The following is a 13,842-nucleotide window of genomic DNA, read 5'->3' as shown; positions in this document are numbered from 1 at the left end:
GAGCTAAAGTCTCACACGCTGCTCTTTGCTTACGTCAACAGAGACAGATCCTTGGTCAAAGGCCTTATTCATCTATTCCTTTCAGTTACGCATTCATTACTTCCTCAGTTATTCATAACTTTCAATTCAGCCTTAGTTTTTTCTTTTTTTTTGTCTTTTCCAAGAAGTAATCTAAGGTAATTTTGATCTTCAAATCACATGTTTTCTGCTTCACTCACGACATAGCCCTGATATGCTGTCTCTCTGCAGTAAGTCGTTACAAGTATACTGTTGCTACAGCATATACTGTAGATATGATATGTTTAATGAATGGTTACAACAGCACGTATCATAAGTGACGATGGTTGAGTTCTTATCTGCTGTTTTCACATTTTGGCTTATGGTGGAGGGGAGGTCTTTTGAAAAGTCCCTAAACAAGAGCTTTTGTCGTTGTCAGAGAGACCATAAAGGAATTCAATTCTCCAGGTGCGTCGCTCACTTGAAGCCGACACCAAAGGCACTGATACACGTCTATCAGATGCGTCCGTGTGTCTGACTGTATCATTTGTCGGATCGGATCTCCCAAAAAATGAGATTTTTTAACACCTGCTTACGTTTCTGATCCTAAGATTTCATTTCTGCTTAAGTTTCTGGTCCCAAAACTTCACTTCTGCTTACGTTTTTGATCCCAAAACTTCACTTCTGCTGACGTTTCTGGTCCCAAAACTTCACTTCTGCTAACGTTTCTGATCCCGAAACTTCACTGTATATGGAAATATAACAAAGTGAATAGGAACCCTCATCTATATGCGCGATTTATATATTCCTTTACTGAAAATATTTAACCTATACACACGACCCAAATAGCCGAGGGAATATTGTTCCCACTGAGTTATGCTAAAGTTTCGTCATAATCTTTTATCATAAGAATAATTAAACATATATGATCACTTACATCATCATAATCATGTTAGTTAACAACAAATTTATGAATATTGCAGGAACTACCATCATTGCTATGGTCTGAAATGTCACCTCTCTGTGAACATGCAAGTCTCTCACACATCCTCAATCTCCCACTCCATCATGATCATTATCATCATCATCACCATCATCATCATCATCATCATCCTAGGTAACGTCCTAGCAGCAATTTAACATCATTACCATCATCCTCACCCTCATATATCCTATCATCATCAATTCATCATCAACACAAACACTGAAGAGTCTCAGGTTGCAGAGAGGGTTGGCAACAGTGGAGATGCTTGGTATAAGTCTACGGTCCCGGCCAGCCATGTTATACTATGTGACTCCCTCAGTCTGTCCCTCCACCTACGTAGGAAGAGTCATTATATGGAGCCTTCAACTTATGCATAACGGTACGACCCTTGAGCACGACGTCACGACCCATGGGTATAATGGAATGACCTTTGACCTGACCCTTTAGGGTCAGGTCAAAGCTTAGGTCATCATATGTATCTATCTCTTCAACGTAGGCAGTATTTCATTATGGCGTACGAAATTCTATGTTAACATTTAGGTATACGATATTATATTTCCTTACGAATTCAACATGTTTATTGTGACAAACACAGCACAGTATGAGAAACAGTTTAAGAAAATTAATATATCAGAAATTTTACCTAAACAACAGGATATAAAAAAAACATTAAAGTAATCAACGGAAACTCAAATAATTCCCGACTGATGAGTCTGCTTTGATTATCACATACTCTATCATCATAGTACACACCCCTTAATAAGGAACAATAACTGAATATGAGGGAAGTGAAAGCTACACAGCGGAAAGAGAGAAACTGGAATGATGAACATGCAAATGAAAGAGGGTGAGGGGTAGGATAGATGAAGTGCGAATGGGAACGAGATGGTTGTAGGTGAAGAGACATAAACACACACCACAAGGTGCAGATATAAGATGACATGAGAAAGATACGCTCTGGTTGGGTGGCGACCGGAGAAAATATACAAATTAATGGTAAAATGAATTAAGGGGAGAAGATAAGAGTGCGTTAGACATTTAAGAATAAATATCTACAACTTCCTATTACAGTGATAATATTCCTAAATAAATTATACAAGAATATCCTTTCTAGAAAGAGAAATTCATCGTGTTCAACACAAGCAGCGTTTGATAAAGTTCCACATGTGAAATAACTAAAGTTACGTCACATGGTATAGATGGGGTTGTACTACGGTGATTAGGAAATTGGCTAATTGGCAGTTAACAAAGAGTTGTGATTAATGGTCACGCTTCAGAATAGTACAACGTAACAAGTGGTGTTCCTCAGGGATCAGTCTTGGGACCGGTTCTCTCTCTGATATATATATTAGCCATATTAATGATAGGCTGCATATACATATATATACATTAGCCATATTAATGATAGGCTGCATATACATATATATATATAAGCCATATTAATGATAGGCTGCATATACATATATATACATTAGCCATATTAATGATAGGCTGCATATACATATATATATATTAGCCATATTAATGATAGGCTGCATATACATATATATACATTAGCCATATTAATGATAGGCTGCATATACATATATATACATTAGCCATATTAATGATAGGCTGCATTGTAAGATATCGAGATTCGCAGACGATACTAAGTTGGGAAATAATTCTGCAACAGAAACTGAAAGTCTGTAGTTTCAAACGGACTTAGACAAACTGATTGGCTGAACTCGTGAGTGGTAAATGAATTTCAATACCGGTATCTACCAAGCTGAAAAGGTAGGTCACACTATGAATTCAGTTCAGCTGTAAAAGCTAAATAAGGAAAATGAGAGTAATAATCTCTGGTCATCTAAAGCCATGTAAACAGTGCACAGAATCTTAAAAAGACGAAAAAACATCTTTGATTTATAGAGAGGGCTATCGAGTCTAAGTCCAGGGAAATTATCCTTACACTTTACATGTCAATCGCGCTTCCCCATCTTGAATACTGTGTTCGGTCCTGGGTCACCCTGCTTGTGGAAAGACGTAGACAGGATAGATAGAGTACAGAGACGAGCTACCAAGATGGATCTCGGACTGAGAAACAAATCCTATGAGAGCCGACCATACGACTTAAATCTAGTTAGTCTAGAAGGGAGGATGTTAAACGGTGATCTGATAAGGCAATCATAATCATCAAACGCTTTGACGATCTCGATCTAACGGCTCAAATAGAATTAGATGCGCCTCATGGAAAAATGTTTGTCACATATCTTTATACTGATGTTGTCATATGCATCAGTAATTAAACCTCACTCTGTCCCCAGGATGTCATATACACCGGTATTTGAATCCCACTCTGCCCCCAGGATGTCATATACACCGGTATTTGAATCCCACTCTGCCCCCAGGATGTCATATACATCGGTATCTAAATCCCACTCTGCCCCCAGGACGTCATATACATCGGCATCTAAATCCCACTCTGCCCCCAGGACGTCATATACATCGGTATCTAAATCCCACTCTGCCCCCAGGACGTCATATACATCGGTATCTAAATCCCACTCTGCCCCCAGGACGTCATATACACCGGTATCTAAATCCCACTCTGCCCCCAGGATGTCATATACACCGGTATCTAAATCCCACGCTGCCCCCAGGATGTATAGCCACAAACCACTTCATTCATCCAGCGAGACAGGAGCAACATTGCCATGGCTCGTCATCTGGCGGCAGAAGGCAACATCATACGTCGTTAAGAGCGCACCATCCCACCAATAACTCTCTCCCTCCCACCCCTCACCATACAGGATGATCATAGACAGGTCCCAGAAGCCCTGGAGTGTAATGTTCCTTGATCTGTGGCCCTCTGCTTCCGGGTGTCTGTGAAACCAAACACCATATGTGATTCTGGAGTTTAGTTTCTCTGACACACGTAAGATATCGTACAAGGTATATGACTGTTATGTCTTCAACTTTTTTTTCTTTCCTTCAGTTTGATGGCCTTTAATTTGAATAATTCCTCTGTAGTCTGCCGGAGTTAAGACAAAATGTAATGGATTTACTTGAAGAACATCTAACACAAGAGTTTCTTCTGTAATACATAGATGTTTGTTTATTTGTTGGTGCGGTCGAAGATATTCTTATCTTGTTTATCAACTGTGAGGTATAATGTTCTCTTCAAGGAACTTTTCTCTGCCTATGGTTAGAAATTAAGAGTGACGGGTCAATACTGTCATTTAGATACTGCTAATAAACACATCACCATAAGATATATAAGAACGATTGCGATTCCGTAAATCACACTGGTCATGTAATTATAATCCAGACTTAATGGGAACATTTTCTTCCTTAATCCACGGTACAGTTAAAAAGGAATTTTGTATCTAAACTATTTTCCTGATTTTTTTTTTCCCGTTCGCGTACTTCCAGAGAGAGAGAGAGAGAGAGAGGAGAGGAGAGGAGAGGAGAGGAGAGGAGAGGAGAGGAGAGAGAGAGAGAGAGGATCAACCACAAACTAAACCTCTCACCTGGACTGTCTTGCCAGCCAGTGTTTTCATTCCATTTCCTCCGTATTGTTCTTTAACTGTCCACATTGTTTATCTATGTCGGTCTATACATGTATATAAATTCACTTGTTATTCCTCGCCTTTCATTCCACTCTTGAGCTGGCCAGTCTGTCATCCGGGAACTGATTAATCCCTTCGTGAAAACAATTTCAAAATCTTTAAGTTACTGATAAGTCTCACGTCATAGCGATAGACCTCAGAGTCGGCAGAGCTGTTGGGAAAGTTCCTTTCAACCTATGTAATGGTACCGGAGCCAAGGGACGAGGCCACACACCTGTCTCAGAGCTCAGTAAAGGACACGTACATACATTACCTCAACGTACAATGCCTCGCAACAGACAAATGACAGTAGATGTTGCAAGAGCACACACACACACACACACACACACGAGGCCGGCTGGCAGCTGCCTGCGTGTATCGCAACGTGAAGAAGATTCATGTTAAGGACATGGACAAGAATGTCTCACTTGTAGTGGATTGTGGACTCGCACAGCGACGGTTCAGGCTAAATGACAATCGAGTAACTGATATTCCATTATTCTACGAACGCGACTCACTAGGAACTAGTTTGTAGTTATCTTCATCGTAAAAGCTCTTGTTGCGTTCACTTCAGCGACCGTAGAGTGTATACGCGTAGTTCTGTCACCTCATGTGTGAGTCAAATGAGCCTCTATGATGCTGTGTGTTGCATTTTGTGAACCCACATGCTCGACTCCGACAGCCGGGCAACCCAGAGTGATGGCTATGTCCAACTGACGACCCCACTTGGGACCGAGGGAACCTATGGTTTACTTGGCTATAAAGACGTAGAGTCACTGTCGTCCCAACAAGGTCTTAGTACTAATGACTGATAAACCCTTCGTGTAGCATGAACCCTGACCTCCGTTGTGCAACAGGGTAGCAGGGACCATGACCCCTACGATGAATGAGTGACACAAGACCTGTTGAGAGGTCAGGGGTTAGAGATCTGTTGACAAGCCAGGGGGTTAGAGTAAACAATGTTTTAGTTCATTCTCTTTTCATTTATAATTTCCCATTACGTTGGAGAACTTTCCCGCCCTTTTTCGGGGGGTACTTTAATCGTTTTTTCATCCTGGGAATTTTCCTGTCTTTCCCCGAGATGTTCAGCCAGTGTTCAGCCTGGACGTCTGCTATTGATTTTGGCTGCTTGCCTGTCTCCTGCCGTCTTGCTGTAAACCGGGAGACCCCTACTGCTCCAGCCAGGCCCATTACGCTTCCCCCGGGGGGCTGCTGCGGGCGGGCGGGGCGGGCGCGGGGCAGGGGGGCTAACATAGCCACCGAACCATCTCCACAACTTGAGCAAATAACAAGATTTCAAGCTGGCTATTGCCATCTGTCGCCACAGCCAACACCACAACAGGGGGGGAAATTGCGCTTGAGGAAGCTGCAGTGTGAAAGTTGTCATTTGGTCAATTCTAAGCTCCTCTGGATTACTCAGTTCCATTGACGACTAATTAGACGAGTTGAATAAATCCTGCTCATCACAGTGAAGTGGGTGACTTGAGGTCTACCTTCCTGATATCTGAATGTTACTTGACACGGAAATTAGTGTCTTTAACTGACGTTAATCTGTATTGATATCCATCAATTTAAAAGTTCACTGTGTGTGTGTGTGTAAGAGAAAGAGGGAAGACAAACAGATAAATGACATTCAAGCAAGAGTGATCTTATGATCATTCAAGACAATCATGATTTTATTCGAGAGAGAGAGAGAGAGAGAGAGAGAGAGAGAGAGAGCAGTGCAGTCTGGTCCTACATTGTTTACACAAGAAGTAAACACTGACCCAAACAACAGCCAGACGCAGACGGGGGAAAAAATGAAAAAGAAAAAAAAGGAGACACCAGAATGGGAGTGGACGCGACCCTGGCAATTCCCTTTACAGTCCCGGCCCGCAGTCTCCCACACCACTGCTCCCACAGTACATGCCTGGCCCCTCGCACACTCCTCCCACATTACGACTTGGTCCCCACACACTCCCACAGTAATACCTGGTCCCCATATACTCCCAGTGTAAGACCTGGTCCTTGAGCACAGGACAGACCCCCTACACTGCAACACGACCCCCATGGTGCAGGTCCGGCCCCACACTCCAACACGACCCCCACAGTATAGGACAGAGGCCTCCCACGCTCCAACACGACCCCCACAGTATAGGACAGAGGCCTCCCACGCTCCAACACGACCCCCACAGTATAGGACAGGCCCCCCACACTCCAACATGACCCCCACAGTATAGGACAGGCCTCCCACGCTCCAACACGACCCCCACAGTATAGGACAGGCCTCCCACACTCCAACACGACCCCCACAGTATAGGACAGGCGCCCCCATACTCAAACACGACCCCCACAGTATAAGACAGGCCCCCTCCCACACTCTAACACGTCTTTCTCACCATCACCTCTCTAACTCTCCCCTCTCACACTCTTTACCTCCTTTAATTTCTATTTCTATTTCTCTCTTTTTCCTTCCCCCACGACAATACTTTCCCTCAATCTCTCTCTTGCTCAAGCAATAAGAAGGCCGGTGATTGGTTCCCATTATTTCCACCACAGATCTCTCTCCGCCAATCCCGTCCGTCGTTACAATCGGCTTAACAATGGACTGTCTCAAGTCTTCCCAATATTTTACCACAACAGCCGCTCCGTCGTGCGTATAGCCAGAAAGTCTGGCCATTTCTCTCGTGTAGGTCTCAGTGTCTGCCGAGACTGGTAACACTGGTGCTATCCAAGTTGCTGTCCCATTAAGAGTGTTAACACTGGTGCCATCCAAGGTACTGTCCCATTGAGAGTGGTAACACTGGTGCCATCCAAGGTACTGTCCCATTGAGAGTGGTAACACTGGTGCCATCCAAGGTACTGTCCCACTGAGAGTGGTAACACTGGTGCCATCCAAGGTACTGTCCCACTGAGAGTGGTAACACTGGTGCCATCTATGTCCTCGTTCAATCGACAGTAGCAACACTGGCGCCTTCCAGAATGGCAATACTGGTGCCATTCTGTTTTTATTCGTCCTAAACAACTTACAAGCTTTCCTCCTCCTCTTCTTCCTCCTTCTCCTCCTTCTCCTCCTCCTCCTCTCTTATTTCATTGCTCTTGTGCTATGTTCTCTTCCTTCCTCATGTTCTTTATCACTTTCACTTCTCTCAATTCCGTCTCTTCCATCTCCTTTTCCCTGTCCTCCTTTTCTTTGACCTCAGCGAGGCTTCTCTTCCTTTGCCAACTTATCTGTTCCTCTTTTACTCCTTCCGTTCCCGCCACCACATCCACCTCCTCCTCCTCCTCATCCACCTCCTCGTCGTAGCCCCGTCTGGTGCCTCCGGTGTAGGGAAATCTTCCTGTGTGATTGATAAGGAGTTTGTAAATCAGAGTAAACAACCCGGGAGAAAAATTTCCCTGTTTCAGGTGAATTTCTTTTCCACAGATCCTGTGAGGTGACCGTTCCTTTTCCCTACGTTCACCTACCGCTCGAACCTGAACGTATTTTTCTACTAACATATCGTTCGTCTCGGTAAAACAGAACCCTGTAAAGTGTGTGTATGTTGACTCCTGTGCACGGATGTAGATAATGACAAACAAAGGGATGGAAGTATTTAGGGACAAACCCACCGGACTAAAGGTGATGGAGAGCGGCGTTTCTCCCCTGAACACTGGGCCGGCGGGGAACAAACTGGACTTTCTAAAGCCCATTTGTTGCGCTTTGGGGGAAAACTTTAGCTGTGTTTTGGATTGCCAGCAGCAGCAGCAGCAGCAGCCTGGGTCTCTCTCTCACTGAGCAACGGGTTTATTTGTCCTTATGCCCAACACAGGTTGGGTTAAGTCAAGGGACACGAAGGATAGATAAGATTGCAAAAAGTTCTCTCTCTCTTATCTAAACATGAGTCTATAGTTATCATACCATTGTCACATTTCCTTGTTTTCGCTGCTTTCTGCTCTGACAATGGTCGGAAGTACAGATGAAATTAAGAGACTAGTTTACGAAAAGAGCAACAAGTTTGTGATAGCTGTCCAAGCTTCAGCTTGATCGTGGCTATCATGGTGTCTGTAGTTCAACACACTTGAAACCCTCGGTGGAGGAGAACGTGTCAGGTGTGGTGGGAGTCTGGGTGGTTGTGCTGACTGCCAGTTATGATGACTGTGTTGACCGGTCAAGGTTAGAGGACGTGACTGCCGAAGACCCATCGTAAATGTAGTAAAGGTCCAGTCTAAATACTCATTCTTCTCTCTCCCTTTCTACCCATTTTTTTCTTCATTCTTTTTCCTTTACCGTCGCTCGTATTCTTTCATCATATATCCGTCCTCCTCCTCCTTCCGCTCTTGCTTCATTCTTTTTAACGTCTTTTCTTATTCCTTCATTTCTTCTCCGTATCTATTTCTTCTTACTCCTTCTCTTTGCTCCCCACCGCCTGCTTCCTTGCCCTTCTTCACTTCCTCTGATATTGCAAGATTCACCAAGACCTCCATACAGAACACTCCAGGCATACCTGATGGTCTTCACTCATCCAGTCTTCCATGATGCGTCTCCGTCCATCATCTAGGTCTTCCTAACTGCTCCTGGTCTTTCCTCCTGGCCTTTGGTAAGATCAGCTGAACCGCCATACAAACGACCCGTCAGGCTCAGCGCCATGACATACCCCTCCATCTTTCTTGTGTTATCTGAGTCCTCCCTTAATGGCTCCGGCACTAATACCTACGATAGGCCATTTTAGTCACCCTTCAGAGGAGATCAACGCAGGGAAGACGAAGATGATGCGAGTTTCAAGGAGAGAAGGAGAGAGCGATCAACACCTTGATGGAGGGTGAAAGAGCACAAGACCTGAATACAATTTTAGGTTACTGGGTGTATCCTGATCACAGAGGATGGGAAGCAGAGATCACTACAGGGATCAGGATGGTCATGGAACAGCTCACTGAGAGAGGAAGATTTCCTGACGAAAAAAATATAGAAAAACATGACAAGGAAAGTAAAGAACATTTCAAAAAATACTGTATCTCTGGACAATTCTCCATAACGTGGACTCTACGGGAAATATGATGAAGAGTTGGGACCTTGTGGGATGCGGGTGTGGCGAATAAGCTGTTGGAGGTGATTATGACGAAGGAAAAAACATATACTCTCAGGAAAGTTATAGGGAAATTCTTCTCGAACTGAGTGTATTTCCCCCTAGGTTCAGGACTTTGAGGATCTTGTGCCTTGAGATGACAAACTTGTGGGATTCGACAGCCTTGGACTCACACTCTACAGGTCCTTCCTTCAGTGTCTGGTTCATGTGTACTTTATCTTCCTTTATTTATTCTTCGTCTCTCTCTTGTTGCTCACCTTTTCTCTCTCACCTTTCATTTTTCTTCTCTCTCTCTCCCTCCCCACCTGTTTCTCCCAGGTATTCCCCTTAAATTGTTCAAACAGGCTGTTCTTCTCGGGCCTCTATTGTTGCCTTCCCTCAGCACTACAACTGGTAATGTTTACTGATACTTATCCAGAGTCGAGGCCCGTCTCTCCCTCCGCCTCCCTCCCTCCCTCCCTCCCTCGCTGAGGCATTTTATACCCTCATGTTTCTGGCTCGTGTGTATGTGCGTTCCTCTGTGTGTGTGTGTGTGTGTGTGTGCCTTGTTGTTGCTGGTAATGTAGCTGTATTTGTAGTCCTATTCCTGTAGATCTGTATTGTTGTTGTCCTGTTTATGATGTTTTTAAACTTTTACACGTCCTATTTTTCCTTCCAGAGATCTTGCAGCTGAGGAAATGAATAGGACTTTACGGCCGAAATGGCCACGGCTTTTCTGGATCTGTAGTTTAGAAACGGTATAAATCTATTGGTAGCCTGCTTGTCGGTAAGATGGGATCTGTTCGGATGCTATCTTGATCTTTTTACTATGCGTTTGGATAACAGATTCAATATGCATGCACTGGCCAACTGGATGTACTGTAACTGAATTGGTTATATGATGTATTGTACTGAATTGGTTGAGCTGTGGTGAATATGATGGTGTAGTGCAGAGGGTGTACAGAAAATAATAGTGTAAACACAGATTTGTTTATGGAGACTGTAAGGGTGTAGTTATGATGGGTATCAAGTGAAGATCGGAGTGTAGTGAATGTAAGCGTCTAATGAGGGTTATGGCATAATGCCAACGTACGTTAGTGACGATAATGGTGTAGCGAACATGAGGTTGTGGCAAAAGGAATGTCTTTAACCAACTTCCCAGAATGATCCTAGGTCAAAGCAGGATGAAGAAGCTATCTGTGTACATATCATTCATGTTGTCGTATTTCTGTGTGCCTGTCTGTTGTTAGTCTGTATATGTCAAAGGTTAGTTGTATCAAAGATGTAGCGAAGATGGTTTGAAATTAAGAGAAACATGTGAATACCAAGTATTCGCGCACTCACCCTTAACCACGGGTGGAGGTCAAGCATTTCGTAAAACATCTGAAAAGCGTGACCGTTTTAAGCCAATTTCTCACTACCGCCGCTTTCAGAGGCGACCATAGTGTCTGGAACTTGGGGAAGCTGAAGCTACAGGATGTGAAAAGTGAGAACACCTTCCGGAAGGGGACGAATGAGAACAGGCGTACCACCTTCCCCCACCACCATTTTAAGGCGGTCTCAATCCTTGAGGTGCGAAAGTGCACTAGACACACATCCTCCTTTTGGGTCAAGGTGCGCCACATGCGGACCGAGATACACTCGGCGGCCTGGGCGGCTCTGCACGCCCTGAGCTCCCGATGGCGGAGGTAATCCCCGTGGATGGTCAAGGCCACAGACACCAGGAGACCGACGGACACGCAGAGGACGATGGCGGCGAGAATGATCTTAATGCGGCAACTAATGCGGGTCACCGATGGACTCGCTGTTGGAGGCAGTCGGGTCTTCGGCCCGGGGCAGGGATAACGGACCCCGTACATAGCGCCGCTCCTCAGGAGCATGTAACAAGTGGAGCACTCAGAGGGGCACCTCACCACGCAGTGGCCTGAGCACTCGCACCACTTGGAGTCACTGGACTCTTCCTCGATGGTGGAGGGCCACAGCTGCTGCTCGGGGTCAGAAGGCTTGCGGGCGACGGTGGACTGCATCGGGGAGGCGTTAGGTCCTGCCATTTGGGTTTTCTGCAGGAAAATCATTGAAGTGATATATAATAGTTGCTAGCGATTCTGAAGTTGGTGAAAAAATTACATTCTTCCAAACGCGAAATCCAAGTTTCTGTCCACGCTTCGATTAAAGTTTTTTTTTTTTTTTCCGCCAGAACTCTCACATCGCGACCTCTACATGTATAACAACACCACGCCATGCCTTCCACCTCACCATCTTCACTCACACTATTGTAACTAATTTTTTCTATTTTCTTTCGTCTTTCCCTTCCTGAAGGCAGGAAGGGAAAGTTTATAGTGTACGTTTGCACCTTAGTCATTTGGAAGTTAAGTGCTTTCATAAAGCCTTATCTATCACCTCTCGTGTACAGGTTTTTTCATCTTTAATGAAAAGAAAACATATACTTTATTTGTGGTTCACTAGAGGTGACGAGAACACGATGATAAGATATCGCATTTCCATTAGTGTAGCTGTGGACAAGAAAGGAGAGGGATATATAGATAGATAGATAGATAGATAGATAGATAGATACATAGATATAGATAGATAGATAGATAGATAGATAGATAGAGAGAGAGAGAGAGAGAGAGAGAGAGAGAGAGAGAGAGAGAGAGAGAGAGAGAGAGAGAGAGAGAGAGAGAAACTCTAAGAGACAGTGAGATCAAAACATCAGGGGACACAAACCATCACATTACCCACCACAACATCCGGAACAATAATATACCTGATCCTTTACTCTAACGTCAGTTACATATTCCACAAAAACTCTGAAACAAAAGAATTCTCACGTCGCATTTCGATCCCATCCAGGAAAAGTTTCCAACTATATATTTTTGTTCTTTACCAAGATGAACGATTTCGCGAGGAGGATCTGATGCTTTCCAGATGGGTTGGAGGAGGAGAAGGAGCATCAGCCAGTCCGATCAACAGGCGGCCGAACCCTTATCCCGACTGTCTCATATTTCTCGGCTGGCCGGGTCACTGGTGCCAACGTAAAGGGAACATTTCTGAGTTTCTCATTGATTTCCTTCAACTGACTTTCGAGAGTAAGGAAGGAAAATAAGTTGGCCCGTAGCACCCTCCGCCAACCTCGCCTCTTAATAAATGATAATTGTGTTCAAAATGGACGCGTTATCAGTTTTCATCGATACCATCATCGTCTTAGATCGTCTTTTTCAACGGCGTGAATCGCCGTGAGAACAGAAGACAAACGCCGTCAACCAAAAGCGGTGTTGTGAAGCGAAGGCGACGAGATCAGGGGTCCCGAGTTTTCTTGACTTCTGAAGATAGATATTGTCCGCTCTGCCAGGAGGAGCTGAGGGTCTTGCTCCCTGGGGAAGATATATTGCTGAAATATGCGGTATATCAGGGAGGAAAACAGGAAGTCTACACGTACGGCCGCGTCAGTCAACCAAAATGGCTTTACCTGATGATGGACGAGTCAGCGAGAGTGTGTGAACCAAAATGGCTTTACTTGATGACGAAATCAAATACAGATTGAGCAGAAACTCTGTGTGGAGCCATTTTTCATCACCGTCCATATCAAGCAGCCTCTGTGAATGCCTGCCATGTGTTAACCCAGGCCAATCAATAGCTGGTGCAACATTCTGCCGGTAAAATGATTGGTCAAAACTATGTCAGATATGACGTAATAAAAGGTTAAGTGAGGGGGCAGACCAGCCGGGCCCGTCACCATGGCCGCGTCACCTGTGAGAGCCATCATGGACCTGTCGATCAGGCAGGCGCCTCTCACTCGACCGATCGACGCTGGTGAGCAGGGCTGGTGGCCGGAGGGAGAATGAGGCGGTCGACAGAGCGGAACCTGACTTATAGCTGCTACGTTTGGTGGGGAAATTACCATCTAGAAATAAACAAATAATCATTAAGGTGCTTCAGTTTGAGATTTACATCATTTGAATCAATGAACACGACCTTACGATCCTTGGCACGATAATATGACCCTTAACACGATGATACGACCCTTAACACGATGATACGACCCTTAACATGAAGGTACGATTCCTTGAACACGATGGTACGACCCATCTATATAATGGTATGCCCTTTGACCTGATTCCGGGACCACCATTTTCCCCAGGAATTCCCCTCATTCATTTCCATTATCATTTTTTTCGCCTCATTTATTTCCCCCATCTGGCGGCGGACCCATGGAGGGAGAAAAAGGAGATATCTGTTTACCTTC

The sequence above is a fragment of the Panulirus ornatus genome, chromosome 42 (assembly GCF_036320965.1).
Source record: "Panulirus ornatus isolate Po-2019 chromosome 42, ASM3632096v1, whole genome shotgun sequence".
In the NCBI taxonomy this organism is placed as follows: domain Eukaryota; kingdom Metazoa; phylum Arthropoda; class Malacostraca; order Decapoda; family Palinuridae; genus Panulirus; species Panulirus ornatus.
Note: the sequence above shows the minus strand (reverse complement) of the source record.